We start from the raw sequence: 19,225 nt of genomic DNA, 5'->3' as shown, positions 1-19,225 counted from the left end.
TTGTTTTGTCTTGTCTTGTCTTGTTTTGTCTTTTCTTGTCTTGCCTTGTCTTGTCTTGTCTTGTCTTGTCTTGTCTTGTGTTGCTTTGTCTTGTCTTGTCTTGTCTTGTCATGTCGTGTCGTGTCGTGTGTTGTGTTGTTTTGTCTTGTCTTGTCTTGTCTTGCCTTGTCTTGTCATGTCTTGTCGTGTCTTGTGTCGCTTTGTCTTGTCTTGTCTTGTCTTGTCATGTCGTGTGTTGTGTTGTTTTGTCTTGTCTTGTCTTGTCTTGCCTTGTCTTGTCATGTCTTGTCTTGTCGTGTCTTGTGTTGCTTTGTCTTGTCTTGTCTTGTCTTGTCATGTCGTGTGTTGTGTTGTTTTGTCTTGTCTTGTCTTGTCTTGTCTAGTCTTGTCTTGTCTTGTCTTGTCTTGTCTTGTCTTGTTTTGTCTTGTCTTGTTTTGTTTTGTCTTTTCTTGTCTTGTCTTGTCTTGTCTTGTCTTGTCTTGTCTTGTCTTGTCTTGTCTTGTCTTGTCTTGTCTTGTCTTGTCTTGTCTTGTCTTGTCTTGTCTTGTCTTGTCTTGTCTTGTCTTGTCTTGTCTTGTCTTGTCATGTCATGTCTTGTCTTGTCTTGTCTTGTCTTGTCTTGTCTTGTCTTGTCTTGTCTTGTCTTGTTTTGTCTTGTCATGTCTTGTCTTGTCTTGTCTTGTCTTGTCTTGTCTTGTCTTGTCTTGTCTTGTCTTGTCTTGTCTTGTCTTGTCTTGTCTTGTCTTGTCTTGTCTTGTCTTGTCTTGTCTTGTCTTGTCTTGTCTTGTCTTGTCCTGTCGTGTGTTGTGTTGTTTTGTCTTGTCTTGTCTTGTCTTGTCTTGTCTTGTCTTGTCTTGTCCTGTCTTGTCTTGCCTTGTGTTGCTTTGTCTTGTCTTGTTGTGTATTGTCATGTCTTATATTGTCTTGTCTTGTCATGTCATGTCATGTCATGTCATGCCGTGTGTTGTGTTGTTTTGTCTTGTCTTGTCATGTCATGTCATGTCGTGTCTTGTGTTGCTTTGTCTTGTCTTGTCTTGTCTTGTCTTGTCTTGTCGTATGTTGTGTTGTTTTGTCTTGTCTTGTTTTGTCTTGTCATGTCGTATGTTGTGTTGTTTTGCCTTGTCTTGTTTTGTCTTGTCTTGTCTTATATTGTCTTATATTGTCTTGTAATGTCATGTCTTGTCTTGTTTTGTCTTTTCTTGTCTTGTCTTGTCTTTTCTTGTCTTGTCCTGTCATGTCATGTCATGTGTTGTGTTGTTTTGTCTTGTCTTGTCTTGTCTTGTTTGGTCTTGTCTTGTCTTGTTTTGTCTTGTCTTGTCTTGTCTTGTCTTGTCTTGTCTTGTCTTGTCTTGTCTTGTCTTGTCTTGTCTTGTCTTGTCTTGTCTTGTCTTGTCATGTCTTGTCTTGACTTGTCTTGTCTTGTCTTGTCTGGTCTTGTCTTGTCTTATCTTGTCATGTCATGTCATGTCTTGTCTTGTCTTGTCTTGTTTTGTCTTGTCTTGTCTTGTCTTGTCTTTTCTTTTCTTTTCTTGTCTTGTCTTGTCTTGTCTGGTCTTGTCTTGTCATGTCTTGTCTTGACTTGTCTTGTCTTGTCTTGTCTGGTCTTGTCTTGTCTTATCTTGTCATGTCATGTCATGTCTTGTCATGTCATGTCTTGTCTTGTCTTGTCTTGTTTTGTCTTGTCTTGTTTTGTCTTGTCTTGTCATGTCTTGTCTTGACTTGTCTTGTCTTGTCTTGTCTTGTCATGTCATGTCATGTCATGCCGTGTGTTGTGTTGTCTTGTCTTGTCTTGTTTTGTCATGTCTTGTCTTGACTTGTCTTGTCTTGTCTTGTCTTGTCTTGTCTTGTCTTGTCTTGTCTTGTCTTGTCTTGTCTTGTCTTGTCTTGTCTTGTCTTGTCTTGTCTTGTCTTGACTTGTCTTGTCTTGTCTTGTCTTGTCATGTCTTGTCTTGACTTGTCTTGTCTTGTCTTGTCTGGTCTTGTCTTGTCTTATCTTGTCATGTCATGTCATGTCTTGTCTTGTCTTGTCTTGTTTTGTCTTGTCTTGTTTTGTCTTGTCTTGTCTTGTCTTGTCTTTTCTTTTCTTTTCTTTTCTTGTCTTGTCTTGTCTTGTCTGGTCTTGTCTTGTCTTGTCTGGTCTTATCTTGTCTTGTCTTGTCCTGTCCTGTCTTGTCTTGTCTTTTCTTGTCTTGTCTTGTCTTTTCTTGTCTTGTCCTGTCATGTCATGTCATGTCTTGTTTTGTCTTGTCTTGTCTTGTCTTGTCTTGTCTTGTCTTGTCTTGTTTTGTCTTGTCTTGTCTTGTCTTGTCTTGTCTTGTCATGTCATGTAATGTCATGTCGTGTGTTATGTTGTTTTGTCTTGTCTTGTCTTCTCCTTGTCTTGTCTAGTCTTGTCTTGTCTTGTCTTGTCTTGTCTTGTCTTGTCTTGTCTTGTCTAGTCTTGTCTTGTCTTGTCTTGTCTTGTCTTGTCTTGTCTTGTCTTGTTTTGTCTTGTCTTGTCTTGTTTTGTCTTTTCTTGTCTTGTCTTGTCTTGTCTTGTCTTGTCTTGTCTTGTCTTGTGTTGCTTTGTCTTGTCTTGTCTTGTCTTGTCATGTCGTGTCGTGTGTTGTGTTGTTTTGTCTTGTCTTGTCTTGTCTTGCCTTGTCTTGTCATGTCTTGTCGTGTCTTGTGTCGCTTTGTCTTGTCTTGTCATGTCGTGTGTTGTGTTGTTTTGTCTTGTCTTGTCTTGTCTTGCCTTGTCTTGTCATGTCTTGTCTTGTCGTGTCTTGTGTTGCTTTGTCTTGTCTTGTCTTGTCTTGTCATGTCGTGTGTTGTGTTGTTTTGTCTTGTCTTGTCTTGTCTAGTCTTGTCTTGTCTTGTCTTGTCTTGTCTTGTCTTGTTTTGTCTTGTCTTGTTTTGTCTTTTCTTGTCTTGTCTTGTCTTGTCTTGTCTTGTCTTGTCTTGTCTTGTCTTGTCTTGTCTTGTCTTGTCTTGTCTTGTCTTGTCTTGTCTTGTCTTGTCTTGTCTTGTCTTGTCTTGTCTTGTCTTGTCTTGTCTTGTCTTGTCTTGTCATGTCATGTCTTGTCTTGTCTTGTCTTGTTTTGTCTTGTCTTGTCTTGTCTTGTCTTGTCTTGTCTTGTCATGTCATGTCTTGTCTTGTCTTGTCTTGTCTTGTTTTGTCTTGTCTTGTCTTGTTTTGTCTTGTCATGTCTTGTCTTGTCTTGTCTTGTCTTGTCTTGTCTTGTCTTGTCTTGTCTTGTCTTGTCTTGTCTTGTCTTGTCTTGTCTTGTCTTGTCTTGTCTTGCCTTATCTTGTCTTGTCCTGTCGTGTGTTGTGTTGTTTTGTCTTGTCTTGTCTTGTCTTGCCTTGTCTTGTCTTGTCTTGTCTTGTCTTGTCTTGTCTTGTCTTGTCTTGTCTTGTCTTGTCTTGTCTTGTCTTGTCTTGTCTTGTCTTGTCTTGTCTTGTCTTGTCTTGTCTTGTCGTATGTTGTGTTGTTTTGTCTTGTCTTGTTTTGTCTTGTCTTGTCTTATATTGTCTTGTCTTGTCTTGTCATGTCATGTCATGTCATGTCGTGTGTTGTGTTGTTTAGTCTTGTTTTGTCTTGTCATGTCTTGTCATGTCTTGTCTTGTCATGTCTTGTCTTGTCTAGTCTTGTCTTGTCTTGTCTTGTCTTGTCTTGTCTTGTCTTGTCTTGTCATGTCTTGTCTTGTCTTGTCTTGTCTTGTCTTGTCTTGTCTTGTCTTGTCTTGTCTTCTCTTGTCTTGTCCTGTCCTGTCTTGTCTTGTCTTTTCTTGTCTTGTCTTGTCTTTTCTTGTCTTGTCTTGTCTTGTCTTGTCTTGTCTTGTCTTGTCTTGTCTTGTCTTGTCTTGTCTTGTCTTGTCTTGTCTTGTCTTGTCTTGTCTTGTCTTGTCTTGTCTTGTTTTGTTTTGTCTTGTCTTGTTTTGTCTTGTCTTGTCTTGTCTTGTCTTGTCTTGTCTTGTCTTGTCTTGTTTTGTCTTGTCTTGTCTTGTCTTGTCTTGTCTTGTTTTGTTTTGTCTTGTTTTGTTTTGTCTTGTCATGTCTTGTCTTGTCTTGTCTTGTCTTGTCTTGTCTTGTCCTGTCTTGTCTTGTCTTGTCTTGTCTTGTCTTGTCTTGTCTTGTCTTGTCTTGTCTTGTCTTGTCTTGTCTTGTCTTGTCTTGTCTTGTCTTGTCTTGTCTTGTCTTGTCTTGTCTTGTCTTGTCTTGTCCTGTCTTGTCTTGTCTTGTCTTGTCTTGTCTTGTCTTGTCTTGTCTTGTCTTGTCTTGTCTTGTCGTATGTTGTGTTGTTTTGTCTTGTCTTGTTTTGTCTTGTCATGTCGTATGTTGTGTTGTTTTGTCTTGTCTTGTCTTATATTGTCTTGTCTTGTCTTGTCATGTCTTGTCTTGTTTTGTCTTGTCTTGTATTGTCTTGTTTTCTCATGTAATGTCATGTCGTGTGTTGTGTTGTTTTGTTGTGTCTTGTCTTGTTTTGTCTTGTCTTGTCTTATATTGTCTTGTCTTGTCTTGTCTTGTCTTGTCTTGTCTTGTCTTGTCTTGTCTTGTCTTGTCATGTCATGTCATGTGTTGTGTTGTTTTGTTTTGTCTTGTCTTGTTTTGTCTTGTCTTGTCTTGTATTGTCTTGTTTTCTCATGTAATGTCATGTCGTGTGTTGTCTTGTCTTGTATTGTCTTGTTTTCTCATGTAATGTCATGTCGTGTGTTGTCTTGTCTTGTCTTGTCTTGTCTTGTCTTGTCTTGTCTTGTCTTGTCTTGTCTTGTCTTGTCTTGTCTTGTCTTGTCTTGTCTTGTCTTGTCTTGTCTTGTCTTGTCTTGTCTTGTCTTGTCTTGTCTTGTCTTGTCTTGTCTTGTCTTGTCTTGTCTTGTCTTGTCTTGTCTTGTCTTGTCTTGTCTTGTCTTGTCTTGTCTTGTCTTGTCTTGTCTTGTCTTGTCTTGTCTTGTCTTGTCTTGTCTTGTCTTGCCTTGTCTTGTCTTGTCTTGCCTTGTCTTGTCTTGTCTTGTCTTGTCTTGTCTTGTCTTGTCTTGTCATGTCATGTCATGTCGTGCGTTGTGTTGTTTTGTCTTGTCTTGTTTTGTCTTGTCATGTCATGTCTTGTCTTGTCTTGTCTTGTCTTGTCATGTCGTGCGTTGTGTTGTTTTGTCTTGTCTTGTCATGTCATGTCTTGTCTTGTCTTGCCTTGTCTTGTCTTGTCATGTCATGTCATGTCATGTCATGTGTTGTGTTGAGTTTTTTTGTCTTGTCTTGTCTTGTTTGGTCTTGTCTTGTTTGGTCTTGTCTTGTCTTGTCATGTTTTATGTTGTCTTGTTTTGTCATGTAATGTCATGTCGTGTGTTGTGTTGTTTTGTCTTGTCTTGTCTTCTCCTTGTCTTGTCTTGTCTTGTCTTGTGTTGCTTTGTCTTGTCTTGTCATGTCATGTGTTGCGTTGTGTTGTTTTGTCTTGTTTTGTCATGTAATGTCATGTCGTGTGTTGTGTTGTTTTGTCTTGTCTTGTCTTCTCCTTGTCTTGTCTTGTCTTGTCTTGTCTTGTCTTGTCTTGTGTTGCTTTGTCTTGTCTTGTCATGTCATGTGTTGCGTTGTGTTGTTTTATCTTGTCTTGTCATGTCATGTCATGTCGTGTCTTGTGTTGCTTTGTCTTGTCTTGTCATGTCGTGTGTTGTGTTGTTTTGTCTTGTCTTGTTGTGTATTGTCATGTCTTATATTGTCTTGTCTTGTCATGTCATGTCTTGTCTTGTCTTGCCTTGTCTTGTCTTGTCATGTCATGTCATGTCATGTCATGTGTTGTGTTGAGTTTTTTTGTCTTGTCTTGTCTTGTTTGGTCTTGTCTTGTTTGGTCTTGTCTTGTTTGGTCTTGTCTTGTCTTGTCATGTTTTATGTTGTCTTGTTTTGTCATGTAATGTCATGTCGTGTGTTGTGTTGTTTAGTGTTTTTTTGTCTTGTCATGTCTTGTCTTGTCTTGTCTTGTCTTGACTTGTCATGTCTTGTCTTGTCTAGTCTTGTCTAGTCTTGTCTTGTCTTGTCTTGTCTTGTCTTGTCTTGTCTTGTCTTGTCTTGTCTTGTCTTGTCTTGTCTTGTCTTGTCTTGTCTTGTCTTGTCTTGTCTTGTCTTGTCTTGTCTTGTCTTGTCTTGTCTTGTCTTGTCTTGTCTTGTCTTGTCTTGCCTTGTCTTGTCTTGTCTTGTCTTGTCTTGTCTTGTCTTGTCTTGTCTTGTCTTGTCTTGTCTTGTCTTGTCTTGTCTTGTCTTGTCTTGTCTTGTCATGTCTTGTCTTGTCTTGTCTTGTCGTCTTGTCTTGTCTTGTCTTGTCTTGTCTTGTCTTGTCTTGTCTTGTCTTGTCTTGTCTTGTCTTGTCTTGTCTTGTCTTGTCTTGTCTTGTCTTGTCTTGTCTTGTCTTGTCTTGTCTTGTCTTGTCTTGTCTTGTCTTGTCTTGTCTTGTGTCTTGTCTTGTCTTGTCTTGTCTTGTCTTGTCTTGTCTTGTCTTGTCTTGTCTTGTCTTGTCTTGTCTTGTCTTGTCTTGTCTTGTCTTGTCTTGTCTTGTCTTGTCTTGTCTTGTCTTGTCTTGTCTTGTCTTGTCTTGTCTTGTCTTGTCTTGTCTTGTCTTGTCTTGTCTTGTCTTGTCTTGTCTTGTCTTGTCTTGTCTTGTCTTGTCTTGTCTTGTCTTGTCTTGTCTTGTCTTGTCTTGTCTTGTCTTGTCTTGTCTTGTCTTGTCTTGTCTTGTCTTGTCTTGTCTTGTCTTGTCTTGTCTTGTCTTGTCTTGTCTTGTCTTGTCTTGTCTTGTCTTGTCTTGTCTTGTCTTGTCTTGTCTTGTCTTGTCTTGTCTTGTCTTGTCTTGTCTTGTCTTGTCTTATTTTGCCTTGTCTTGTCTTGTCTTGTCATGTTTTGTCATGTAATGTCATGTCGTGTGTTGTGTTGTTTTGTCTTGTCGTGTCTTCTCCTTGTCTTGTCTTGTCATGTCGTGTGTTGTGTTGTCTTGTCTTGTCTTGTCTTGTCTTGTCTTGTCTGGTCTTGTCTTGTCATGTCTTGTCTTGTCTTGTCATGTCTTGTCTTGTCTTGTCTTGTCTTGTCTTGTCTTGTCTTGTCTTGTCGTGTCTTCTCCTTGTCTTGTCTTGTCATGTCGTGTGTTGTGTTGTCTTGTCTTGTCTTGTCTTGTCTTGGCTTGTCATGTCTTGTCTTGTCTTGCCTTGCCTTGTCTTGTCTTGTCTTGTCTTGTCTTGTCTTGTCTTGTCATGTCATGTCATGTCGTGCGTTGTGTTGTTTTGTCTTGTCTTGTTTTGTCTTGTCATGTCATGTCTTGTCTTGTCTTGTCTTGTCTTGTCTTGTCTTGTCATGTCGTGCGTTGTGTTGTTTTGTCTTGTCTTGTCTTGTCTTGTCTTGTCTTGTCTTGTCTTGTCTTGTCTTGTCTTGTCTTGTCTTGTCTTGTCTTGTATTGTCTTGTTTTCTCATGTAATGTCATGTCGTGTGTTGTGTTGTTTTGTTTTGTCTTGTCTTGTTTTGTCTTGTCTTGTCTTGTCTTGTATTGTCTTGTTTTCTCATGTAATGTCATGTCGTGTGTTGTGTTGTTTTGTTTTGTCTTGTCTTGTTTTGTCTTGTCTTGTCTTATATTGTCTTGTCTTGTCTTGTCTTGTCTTGTCTTGTCTTGTCTTGTCTTGTCTTGTCATGTCATGTCATGTGTTGTGTTGTTTTGTCTTGTCTTGTCTTGTCTTGTCTTGTCTTGTCTTGTCTTGTCTTGTCTTGTCTTGTCTTGTCTTGTCTTGTCTTGTCTTGTCTTGTCTTGTCTTGTCTTGTCTTGTCTTGTCTTGTCTTGTCTTGTCTTGTCTTGTCTTGTCTTGTCTTGTCTTGTCTTGTCTTGTCTTGTCTTGTCTTGTCTTGTCTTGTCTTGTCTTGTCTTGTCTTGTCTTGTCTTGCCTTGCCTTGTCTTGTCTTGTCTTGTCTTGTCTTGCCTTGTCTTGTCTTGTCCTGTCGTGTGTTGTGTTGTTTTGTCTTGTGTTGTCTTGTCTTGTCTTGTCCTGTCTTGTCTTGTCTTGTCTTGCCTTGTCTTGTCTTGTCTTGTCTTGTCTTGTCTTGTCTTGTCTTGTCATGTCATGTCATGTCGTGCGTTGTGTTGTTTTGTCTTGTCTTGTCTTGTCTTGTTATGTCGTGCGTTGTGTTGTTTTGTCTTGTCTTGTCATGTCATGTCTTGTCTTGTCTTGCCTTGTCTTGTCTTGTCATGTCATGTCATGTCATGTCATGTGTTGTGTTGAGTTTTTTTGTCTTGTCTTGTCTTGTTTGGTCTTGTCTTGTCTTGTCATGTTTTATGTTGTCTTGTTTTGTCATGTAATGTCATGTCGTGTGTTGTGTTGTTTTGTCTTGTCTTGTCTTCTCCTTGTCTTGTCTTGTCTTGTCTTGTGTTGCTTTGTCTTGTCTTGTCATGTCATGTGTTGCGTTGTGTTGTTTTGTCTTGTTTTGTCATGTAATGTCATGTCGTGTGTTGTGTTGTTTTGTCTTGTCTTGTCTTCTCCTTGTCTTGTCTTGTCTTGTCTTGTCTTGTCTTGTCTTGTGTTGCTTTGTCTTGTCTTGTCATGTCATGTGTTGCGTTGTGTTGTTTTGTCTTGTCTTGTCATGTCATGTCATGTCGTGTCTTGTGTTGCTTTGTCTTGTCTTGTCATGTCGTGTGTTGTGTTGTTTTGTCTTGTCTTGTTGTGTATTGTCATGTCTTATATTGTCTTGTCTTGTCATGTCATGTCTTGTCTTGTCTTGCCTTGTCTTGTCTTGTCATGTCATGTCATGTCATGTCATGTGTTGTGTTGAGTTTTTTTGTCTTGTCTTGTCTTGTTTGGTCTTGTCTTGTTTGGTCTTGTCTTGTTTGGTCTTGTCTTGTCTTGTCATGTTTTATGTTGTCTTGTTTTGTCATGTAATGTCATGTCGTGTGTTGTGTTGTTTAGTGTTGTTTTGTCTTGTCATGTCTTGTCTTGTCTAGTCTTGTCTTGTCTTGTCTTGTCTTGTCTTGTCTTGTCTTGTCTTGTCTTGTCTTGTCTTGTCTTGTCTTGTCTTGTCTTGTCTTGTCTTGTCTTGTCTTGTCTTGTCTTGTCTTGTCTTGTCTTGTCTTGTCTTGTCTTGTCTTGTCTTGTCTTGTCTTGTCTTGTCTTGTCTTGTCTTGTCTTGTCTTGTCTTGTCTTGTCTTGTCTTGTCTTGTCTTGTCTTGTCTTGTCTTGTCTTGTCTTGTCTTGTCTTGTCTTGTCTTGTCTTGTCTTGTCTTGTCTTGTCTTGTCTTGTCTTGTCTTGTCTTGTCTTGTCTTGTCTTGTCATGTCTTGTCTTGTCTTGTCTTGTCTTGTCTAGTCTTGTCTTGTCTTGTCTTGTCTTGTCTTGTCTTGTCTTGTCTTGTCTTGTCTTGTCTTGTCTTGTCTTCTCTTGTCTTGTCTTGTCTTGTCTTGTCTTGTCTTGTCTTGTCTTGTCTTGTCTTGTCATGTCTTGTCTTGTCATGTCTTGTCTTGTCTTGTCTTGTCTTGTCTTGTCTTGTCTTGTCTTGTCTTGTCTTGTCTTGTCTTGTCTTGTCTTGTCTTGTCTTGTCTTGTCTTGTCTTGTCTTGTCTTGTCTTGTCTTGTCTTCTCCTGTCCTGACGTGTGTTGTGTTGTTTTGTCTTGTCTTGTTTTGTCTTGTCTGACAATTGTCATGTCTTGTCTTGTCTTGCCTTGTCTTGTCTTGTCATGTCATGTCATGTCATGTCATGTGTTGTGTTGAGTTTTTTTGTCTTGTCTTGTCTTGTTTGGTCTTGTCTTGTTTGGTCTTGTCTTGTCTTGTCATGTTTTATGTTGTCTTGTTTTGTCATGTAATGTCATGTCGTGTGTTGTGTTGTTTAGTGTTTTTTTGTCTTGTCATGTCTTGTCTTGTCTTGTCTTGTCTTGACTTGTCATGTCTTGTCTTGTCTAGTCTTGTCTTGTCTTGTCTTGTCTTGTCTTGTCTTGTCTTGTCTTGTCTTGTCTTGTCTTGTCTTGTCTTGTCTTGTCTTGTCTTGTCTTGTCTTGTCTTGTCTTGTCTTGTCTTGTCTTGTCTTGTCTTGTCTTGTCTTGTCTTGTCTTGTCTTGTCTTGTCTTGTCTTGTCTTGTCTTGTCTTGTCTTGTCTTGTCTTGTCTTGTCTTGTCTTGTCTTGTCTTGTCTTGTCTTGTCTTGTCTTGTCTTGTCTTGTCTTGTCTTGTCTTGTCTTGTCTTGTCTTGCCTTGCCTTGTCTTGTCTTGTCTTGTCTTGTCTTGTCTTGTCTTGCCTTGTCTTGTCTTGTCTTGTCTTGTCTTGTCTTGTCTTGTCTTGTCATGTCATGTCATGTCGTGCGTTGTGTTGTTTTGTCTTGTCTTGTCTTGTCTTGTCATGTCGTGCGTTGTGTTGTTTTGTCTTGTCTTGTCATGTCATGTCTTGTCTTGTCTTGCCTTGTCTTGTCTTGTCATGTCATGTCATGTCATGTCATGTGTTGTGTTGAGTTTTTTTGTCTTGTCTTGTCTTGTTTGGTCTTGTCTTGTTTGGTCTTGTCTTGTCTTGTCATGTTTTATGTTGTCTTGTTTTGTCATGTAATGTCATGTCGTGTGTTGTGTTGTTTTGTCTTGTCTTGTCTTCTCCTTGTCTTGTCTTGTCTTGTCTTGTGTTGCTTTGTCTTGTCTTGTCATATCATGTGTTGCGTTGTGTTGTTTTGTCTTGTTTTGTCATGTAATGTCATGTCGTGTGTTGTGTTGTTTTGTCTTGTCTTGTCTTCTCCTTGTCTTGTCTTGTCTTGTCTTGTCTTGTCTTGTCTTGTGTTGCTTTGTCTTGTCTTGTCATGTCATGTGTTGCGTTGTGTTGTTTTGTCTTGTCTTGTCATGTCATGTCATGCCGTGTCTTGTGTTGCTTTGTCTTGTCTTGTCATGTCGTGTGTTGTGTTGTTTTGTCTTGTCTTGTTGTGTATTGTCATGTCTTATATTGTCTTGTCTTGTCATGTCATGTCTTGTCTTGTCTTGCCTTGTCTTGTCTTGTCATGTCATGTCATGTCATGTCATGTGTTGTGTTGTGTTGAGTTTTTTTGTCTTGTCTTGTCTTGTTTGGTCTTGTCTTGTTTGGTCTTGTCTTGTCTTGTCATGTTTTATGTTGTCTTGTTTTGTCATGTAATGTCATGTCGTGTGTTGTGTTGTTTAGTGTTGTTTAGTGTTGTTTTGTCTTGTCATGTCTTGTCTTGTCTAGTCTTGTCTTGTCTTGTCTTGTCTTGTCTTGTCTTGTCTTGTCTTGTCTTGTCTTGTCTTGTCTTGTCTTGTCTTGTCTTGTCTTGTCTTGTCTTGTCTTGTCTTGTCTTGTCTTGTCTTGTCTTGTCTTGTCTTGTCTTGTCTTGTCTTGTCTTGTCTTGTCTTGTCTTGTCTTGTCTTGTCTTGTCTTGTCTTGTCTTGTCTTGTCTTGTCTTGTCTTGTCTTGTCTTGTCTTGTCTTGTCTTGTCTTGTCTTGTCATGTCTTGTCTTGTCTTGTCTTGTCTTGTCTTGTCTTGTCTTGTCTTGTCTTGTCTTGTCTTGTCTTGTCGTGTCTTGTCTTGTCTTGTCTTGTCTTGTCTTGTCTTGTCTTGTCTTGTCTTGTCTTCTCTTGTCTTGTCTTGTCTTGTCTTGTCTTGTCTTGTCTTGTCATGTCTTGTCTTGTCTTGTCTTGTCTTGTCTTGTCTTGTCATGTCATGTCTTGTCTTGTCATGTCTTGTCTTGTCTTGTCTTGTCTTGTCTTGTCTTGTCTTGTCTTGTCTTGTCTTGTCTTGTCTTGTCTTGTCTTGTCTTGTCTTGTCTTGTCTTGTCTTGTCTTGTCTTGTCTTGTCTTGTCTTGTCTTGTCTTGTCTTGTCTTGTCTTGTCTTGTCTTGTCTTGTCTTGTCTTGTCTTGTCTTGTCTTGTCTTGTCTTGTCTTATTTTGCCTTGTCTTGTCTTGTCTTGTCTTGTCTTGTCTTGTCATGTTTTGTCATGTAATGTCATGTCGTGTGTTGTGTTGTTTTGTCTTGTCGTGTCTTCTCCTTGTCTTGTCTTGTCATGTCGTGTGTTGTCTTGTCTTGTCTTGTCTTGTGATGTCATGTCGTGTGTTGTGTTGTTTTGTCTTGTATTGTCTTGTCTTGTCTTGTCATGTCTTATATTGTCTTGTCTTGTCTTGTCTTGTCTTGTGTTGTGATGTCATGTCGTGTGTTGTCTTGTGTTGTGATGTCATGTCGTGTGTTGTGTTGTTTTGTCTTGTCTTGTCTTGTCTTGTCCTGTCCTGTCCTGTCCTGTCTTGTTTTGTCTTGTCTTGTCTTGTCTCGTCTTGTCTTGTCTTCTCCTGTCCTGACGTGTGTTGTGTTGTTTTGTCTTGTCTTGTTTTGTCTTGTCATGTCTTATCTTGTCTTGTCTTGTCTTGTCCTGTCCTGTCGTGTGTTGTGTTGTTTTGTCTTGTCTTGTGTTGTTTTGTCGTGTCATGTCTTGTCTTGTCTTGTCCTGTCCTGTCGTGTGTTGTGTTGTTTTGTCTTGTCTTGTCTTGTCATGTCGTGTCTTGTGTTGCTTTGTCTTGTCTTGTCTTGTCTTGTCATGTCGTGTGTTGTGTTGTTTTGTCTTGTCATGTCTTGTCTTGTCATGTCATGTCTTGTCTTGTCTTGTCTTGTTTTGTCTTGTCTTGTCTTGTTTTGTCTTTTCTTGTCTTGTCTTGTCTTGTCTTGTCTTGTCATGTCATGTCTTGTCTTGTCTTGTCTTGTTTTGTCTTGTCTTGTCTTGTTTTGTCTTGTCATGTCTTGTCTTGTCTTGTCTTGTCTTGTCTTGTCTTGTCTTGTCTTGTCTTGTCTTGTCTTGTCTTGTCTTGTCTTGTCTTGTCTTGTCTTGTCTTGTCTTGTCTTGTCTTGTCTTGTCTTGTCTTGTCTTGTCTTGTCTTGTCTTGTCTTGTCTTGTCTTGTCTTGTCTTGTCTTGTCTTGTCTTGTCTTGTCCTGTCGTGTGTTGTGTTGTTTTGTCTTGTCTTGTCTTGTCTTGTCTTGTCTTGTCTTGTCTTGTCTTGTCTTGTCTTGTCTTGTCTTGTCTTGTCTTGTCTTGTCTTGTCTTGACTTGTCATGTCTTGTCTTGTCTTGTCCTGTCTTGTCTTGTCTTGTCTTGCCTTGCCTTGCCTTGTCTTGTCTTGTATTGTCTTGTCTTGTCTTGTCTTGTCTTGTCGTATGTTGTGTTGTTTTGTCTTGTCTTGTTTTGTCTTGTCATGTCGTATGTTGTGTTGTTTTGTATTGTCTTGTTTTGTCTTGTCTTGTCTTATATTGTCTTATATTGTCTTGTCTTGTCTTGTCATGTCATGTCGTGTGTTGTGTTGTTTAGTCTTGTTTAGTCTTGTTTTGTCTTGTCATGTCTTGTCTTGTCTTGTCATGTCTTGTCTTGTCTAGTCTTGTCTTGTATTGTCTTGTCTTGTCTTGTCTTGTCTTGTCTTTTCTTGTCTTGTCTTGTCTTGTCTTGTCTTGTCTTGTCATGTCATGTCATGTCTTGTTTTGTATTTTCTTGTCTTGTCTTGTCTTGTCTTGTCTTGTCTTGTCTTGTCTTGTCTTGTCTTGTCTTGTCTTGTCTTGTCTTGTCTTGACTTGTCATGTCATGTCTTGTCTTGTCTTGTCTTGTTTTGTCTTGTCTTGTCTTGTCTTGTCTTGTCTTGTCTTGTCTTGTCTTGTCTTGTCATGTCATGTCTTGTCTTGTCTTGTCTTGTTTTGTCTTGTCTTGTCTTGTTTTGTCTTGTCATGTCTTGTCTTGTCTTGTCTTGTCTTGTCTTGTTTTGTCTTGTCTTGTCTTATATTGTCTTGTCTTGTCTTGTCATGTCATGTAATGTCATGTCGTGTGTTGTGTTGTTTAGTCTTGTTTTGTCTTGTTTAGTCTTGTTTTGTCTTGTCATGTCTTGTCTTGTCTTGTCATGTCTTGTCTTGTCTAGTCTTGTCTTGTCTTGTCTTGTCTTGTCTTGTCTTGTCTTGTCTTGTCTTGTCTTGTCTTGTCTTGTCTTGTCATGTCATGTCATGTCTTGTCTTGTCTTGTCTTGTCTTGTCTTGTCATGTCTTGTCTTGTCTTGTCCTTTCTTGTCTTGTCTTGTCTTGTCTTGTCTTGTCTTGTCTTGTCTTGTCTTGTCTTGTCTTGTCTTGTCTTGTTTTGTCTTGTCTTGTCTTGTCTTGTCTTGTCTTGTCTTGTTTTGTCTTGTCTTGTCTTGTCTTGTCTTGTCTGGTCTTATCTTGTCTTGTCTTATCCTGTCCTGTCTTGTCTTGTCTTGTCTTGTCTTGTCTTGTCTTGTCTTGTCTTGTCTTGTCTTGTCATGTCATGTCTTGTCTTGTCTTGTCTTGTTTTGTCTTGTCTTGTCTTGTTTTGTCTTGTCATGTCTTGTCTTGTCTTGTCTTGTCTTGTCTTGTCTTGTCTTGTCTTGTCTTGTCTTGTCTTGTCTTGTCTTGTCTTGTCTTGTCTTGTCTTGTCTTGTCTTGTCTTGTCTTGTCTTGTCTTGTCTTGTCTTGTCTTGTCTTGTCTTGTCTTGTCTTGTCTTGTCTTGTCTTGTCTTGTCTTGTCTTGTCTTGTCTTGTCTTGTCTTGTCTTGTCTTGTCTTGTCTTGTCTTGTCTTGTCTTGTCTTGTCTTGTCTTGTCTTGTCTTGTCTTGTCTTGTCGTATGTTGTGTTGTTTTGTCTTGTCTTGTTTTGTCTTGTCATGTCGTATGTTGTGTTGTTTTGTCTTGTCTTGTTTTGTCTTGTCTTGTCTTATATTGTCTTATATTGTCTTGTCTTGTCTTGTCATGTCATGTCGTGTGTTGTGTTGTTTAGTCTTGTTTAGTCTTGTTTTGTCTTGTCATGTCTTGTCTTGTCTTGTCATGTCTTGTCTTGTCTTGTCTTGTCTTGTCTTGTCTTGTCTTGTCTTGTCTTGTCTTGTCTTGTCTTGTCTTGTCTGGTCTTATCTTGTCTTGTCTTGTCTTGTCTTGTCTTGTCTTGTCTTGTCTTGTCTTGTCTTGTCTTGTCTTGTCTTGTCTTGTCTTGTCTTGTCTTGTCTTGTCTTGTCTTGTCTTGTCTTGTCTTGTCTTGTCTTGTCTTGTCTTGTCTTGTCTTGTCTTGTCTTGTCTTGTCTTGTCTTGTCTTGTCTTGTCTTGTCTTGTCTTGTCTTGTCTTGTCTTGTCTTGTCTTGTCTTGTCTTGTCTTGTCTTGTCTTGTCTTGTCTTGTCTTGTCTTGTCTTGTCTTGTCTTGTCTTGCCTTGTCTTGTCTTGTCCTGTCGTGTGTTGTGTTGTTTTGTCTTGTCTTGTCTTGTCTTGTCTTGTCTTGCCTTGTCTTGTCTTGTCATGTCTTGTCTTGTCTTGTCTTGTCTTGTCTTGTCTTGTCTTGTCTTGTCTTGTCTTGTCTTGTCTTGTCTTGTCTTGTCGTATGTTGTGTTGTTTTGTCTTGTCTTGTTTTGTCTTGTCATGTCGTATGTTGTGTTGTTTTGTCTTGTCTTGTCTTATATTGTCTTATATTGTCTTGTCTTGTCTTGTCATGTCTTGTCTTGTTTTGTCTTGTCTTGTATTGTCTTGTTTTCTCATGTAATGTCATGTCGTGTGTTGTGTTGTTTTGTTTTGTCTTGTCTTGTCTTGTCTTGTCTTGTCTTGTCTTGTCTTGTCTTGTCTTGTCTTGTCTTGTCTTGTCTTGTCTTGTCTTGTCTTGTCATGTCATGTCATGTGTTGTGTTGTTTTGTTTTGTCTTGTCATGTCATGTCATGTGTTGTGTTGTTTTGTCTTGTCTTGTCTTGTCTTGTCTTGTCTTGTCTTGTCTTGTCTTGTCTTGTCTTGTCTTGTCTTGTCTTGTTTTGTCTTGTCTTGTTTTGTCTTGTCTTGTCTTATATTGTCTTGTCTTGTCTTGTCTTGTCTTGTCTTGTCTTGTCTTGTCTTGTCTTGTCTTGTCTTGTCTTGTCTTGTCTTGTCTTGTCTTGTCTTGTCTTGTCTTGTCTTGTCTTGTCTTGTCTTGTCTTGTCTTGTCTTGTCTTGTCTTGTCTTGTCTTGTCTTGTCTTGTCTTGTCTTGTCTTGTCATGTCATGTCGTGCGTTGTGTTGTTTTGTCTTGTCTTGTTTTGTCTTGTCATGTCATGTCTTGTCTTGTCTTGTCTTGTCTTGTCATGCCGTGCGTTGTGTTGTTTTGTCTTGTCTTGTTTTGTCTTGTCATGTCATGTCTTGTCTTGTCTTGTCTTGTCTTGTCATGTCATGTCATGTCATGTCATGTGTTGTGTTGTGTTTTTTTGTCTTGTCTTGTCTTGTTTGGTCTTGTCTTGTTTGGTCTTGTCTTGTCTTGTCATGTTTTATGTTGTCTTGTTTTGTCATGTAATGTCATGTCGTGTGTTGTGTTGTTTTGTCTTGTCTTGTCATGTTTTATGTTGTCTTGTTTTGTCATGTAATGTCATGTCGTGTGTTGTGTTGTTTTGTCTTGTCATGTCTTATATTGTCTTGTCTTGTCTTGTCATGTCATGTCATGTCGTGTCTTGTGTTGCTTTGTCTTGTCTTGTCTTGTCATGTCTTGTCATGTCGTGTGTTGTGTTGTTTTGTCTTGTCTTGTTGTGTATTGTCATGTCTTATATTGTCTTGTCTTGTCATGTCATGTCATGTCATGTCGTGTGTTGTGTTGTTTTGTTTTGTCTTGTCTTGTTTTGTCTTGTCATGTCTTGTCTTGTCTTGTCTTGTTTTGTCTTGTCATGTCTTGTCTTGTCTTGTCTTGTCTTGTCTTGTCTTGTCTTGTCTTGTCTTGTCTTGTCTCGTCTTGTCTTGTCTTGTCTTGTCTTGTCTTGTCTTGTCTTGTCTTGTCTTGTCTTGTCTTGTCTTGTCTTGTCTTGTCTTGTCTTGTCTTGTCTTGTCCTGTCTTGTCTTGTCTTGTCTTGTCTTGCCTTGTCTTGTCTTGTCTTGTCTTGTCTTGTCATGTCATGTCATGTCATGTCGTGCGTTGTGTTGTTTTGTCTTGTCTTGATTTGTCTTGTCATGTCATGTCTTGGCTTGTCTTGTCTTGTCTTGTCTTGTCTTGTCATGTCTTGTCTTGTCTTGTCTTGTCTTGTCTTGTCTTGTCTTGTCTTGTCTTGTCTTGTCTTGTCTTGTCTTGTCTTGTCTTGTCTTGTCTTGTCTTGTCTTGTCTTGTCTTGTCTTGTCTTGTCTTGTCTTGTCTTGTCTTGTCTTGTCTTGTCTTGTCTTGTCTTGTCTTGTCTTGTCTTGTCTTGTCTTGTCTTGTCTTGTCTTGTCTTGTCTTGTCTTGTCTTGTCTTGTCTTGTCTTGTCTTGTCTTGTCTTGTCTTGTCTTGTCTTGTCTTGTCTTGTCTTGTCTTGTCTTGTCTTGTCTTGTCTTGTCTTGTCTTGTCTTGTCTTGTCTTGTCTTGTCTTGTCTTGTCTTGTCTTGTCTTGTCTTGTCTTGTCTTGTCTTGTCTTTTCTTGTCTTGTCTTGTCTTGTCTTGTCTTGTCTTGTCATGTCGTGCGTTGTGTTGTTTTGTCTTGTCTTGTTTTGTCTTGTCATGTCATGTCTTGTCTTGTCTTGTCATGTCTTGTCTTGTCTTGTCATGTCATGTCATGTCATGTCTGTCATGTCATGTGTTGTGTTGTGTTGTTTTGTCTTGTCTTGTCTTGTTTGGTCTTGTCTTGTCTTGTCATGTTTTATGTTGTCTTGTTTTGTCATGTAATGTCATGTCGTGTGTTGTGTTGTTTTGTCTTGTCTTGTCTTCTCCTTGTCTTGTCTTGTCATGTCGTGTGTTGTGTTGTCATGTCTTATATTGTCTTGTCTTGTCTTGTCTTGTCTTGTCTTGTCTTGTGATGTCATGTCATGTGTTGTGTTGTTTTGTCTTGTCTTGTCATGTCATGTCATGTGTTGTGTTGTGTTGTTTTGTCTTGTCTTGTCTTGTCTAGTCTTGTCTTGTCTTGCCTTATCTTGCCTTGTCTTGTCTTGTCTGGTCTTGTCTTGTCTTGTCTTGTCTTGTCTTGTCTTGTCATGTCTTGTCTTGTCTTGTTTTGTCTTGTCTTGTATTGTCATGTCGTGTGTTGTGTTGTTTTGTCTTGTCTTGTGTTGTTTTGTCGTGTCATGTCTTGTCTTGTCTTGTCTTGTCCTGTCCTGTCGTGTGTTGTGTTGTTTTGTCTTGTCTTGTCATGTCATATCATGTCGTGTCTTGTGTTGCTTTGTCTTGTCTTGTTTTGTCTTGTCTTGTCATGTCGTGTGTTGTGTTGTTTTGTCTTGTCTTGTTGTGTATTGTCATGTCTTATATTGTCTTGGCTTGTCTTGTCTTGTCATGTCATGTCATGTCGTGCGTTGTGTTGTTTTGTCTTGTCATGTCTTGTCTTGTCTTGTCGTGTTTTGTCTTGTCATGTCTTGTCTTGTCTTGTCTTGTCTTGTCTTGTCTTGTCTTGTCTTGTCTTGTCTTGTCTTGTCTTGTCTTGTCTTGTCTTGTCTTGTCTTGTCTTGTCTTGTCTTGTCTTGTCTTGTCTTGTCTTGTCCTGTCGTGTGTTGTGTTGTTTTGTCTTGTCTTGTCTTGTCTTGTCTTGTTTTGTCTTGTCTTGTCTTGTCTTGTCTTGTCTTGTCTTGTCTTGTCATGTCATGTCTTGTCTTGTCTTGTCTTGTTTTGTCTTGTCTTGTCTTGTTTTGTCTTGTCTTGTCTTGTCCTGTCTTGTCTTGTCTTGTCTTGTCTTGCCTTGTCTTGTCTTGTCTTGTCTTGTCTTGTCTTGTCTTGTCATGTCATGTCATGTCGTGCGTTGGGTTGTTTTGTCTTGTCTTGATTTGTCTTGTCATGTCATGTCTGGTCTTGTCTTGTCTTGTCTTGTCTTGTCATGTCGTGCGTTGTGTTGTTTTGTCTTGTCTTGTTTTGTCTTGTCATGTCATGTCTTGTCTTGTCTTGTCTTGTCTTGTCTTGTCTTGTCTTGTCTTGTCTTGTCATGTCATGTCATGTCATGTCATGTGTTTGTGTTGTGTTGTTTTGTCTTGTCTTGTCATGTCATGTCTTGTCTTGTCTTGTCTTGTTTTGTCTTGTCTTGTCTTGTTTTGACTTGTCATGTCTTGTCTTGTCTTGTCTTGTCTTGTCTTGTCTTGTCTTGCCTTGTCTTGTCTTGTCCTGTCGTGTGTTGTGTTGTGTTGTTTTGTCTTGTCTTGTCTTGTCTTGCCTTGCCTTGTCTTGTCTTGTCTTGTCTTGTCTTGTCTTGTCTTGTCGTATGTTGTGTTGTTTTGTCTTGTCATGTCGTATGTTGTGTTGTTTTGTCTTGTCTTGTTTTGTCTTGTCTTGTCTTATATAGTCTTGTCTTGTCTTGTCATGTCATGTCATGTCATGTCGTGTGTTGTGTTGTTTAG

Source organism: Zeugodacus cucurbitae, chromosome X, assembly GCF_028554725.1.
Source record: "Zeugodacus cucurbitae isolate PBARC_wt_2022May chromosome X, idZeuCucr1.2, whole genome shotgun sequence".
NCBI lineage: Eukaryota > Metazoa > Arthropoda > Insecta > Diptera > Tephritidae > Zeugodacus > Zeugodacus cucurbitae.
This window is presented reverse-complemented; position numbering follows the sequence as displayed.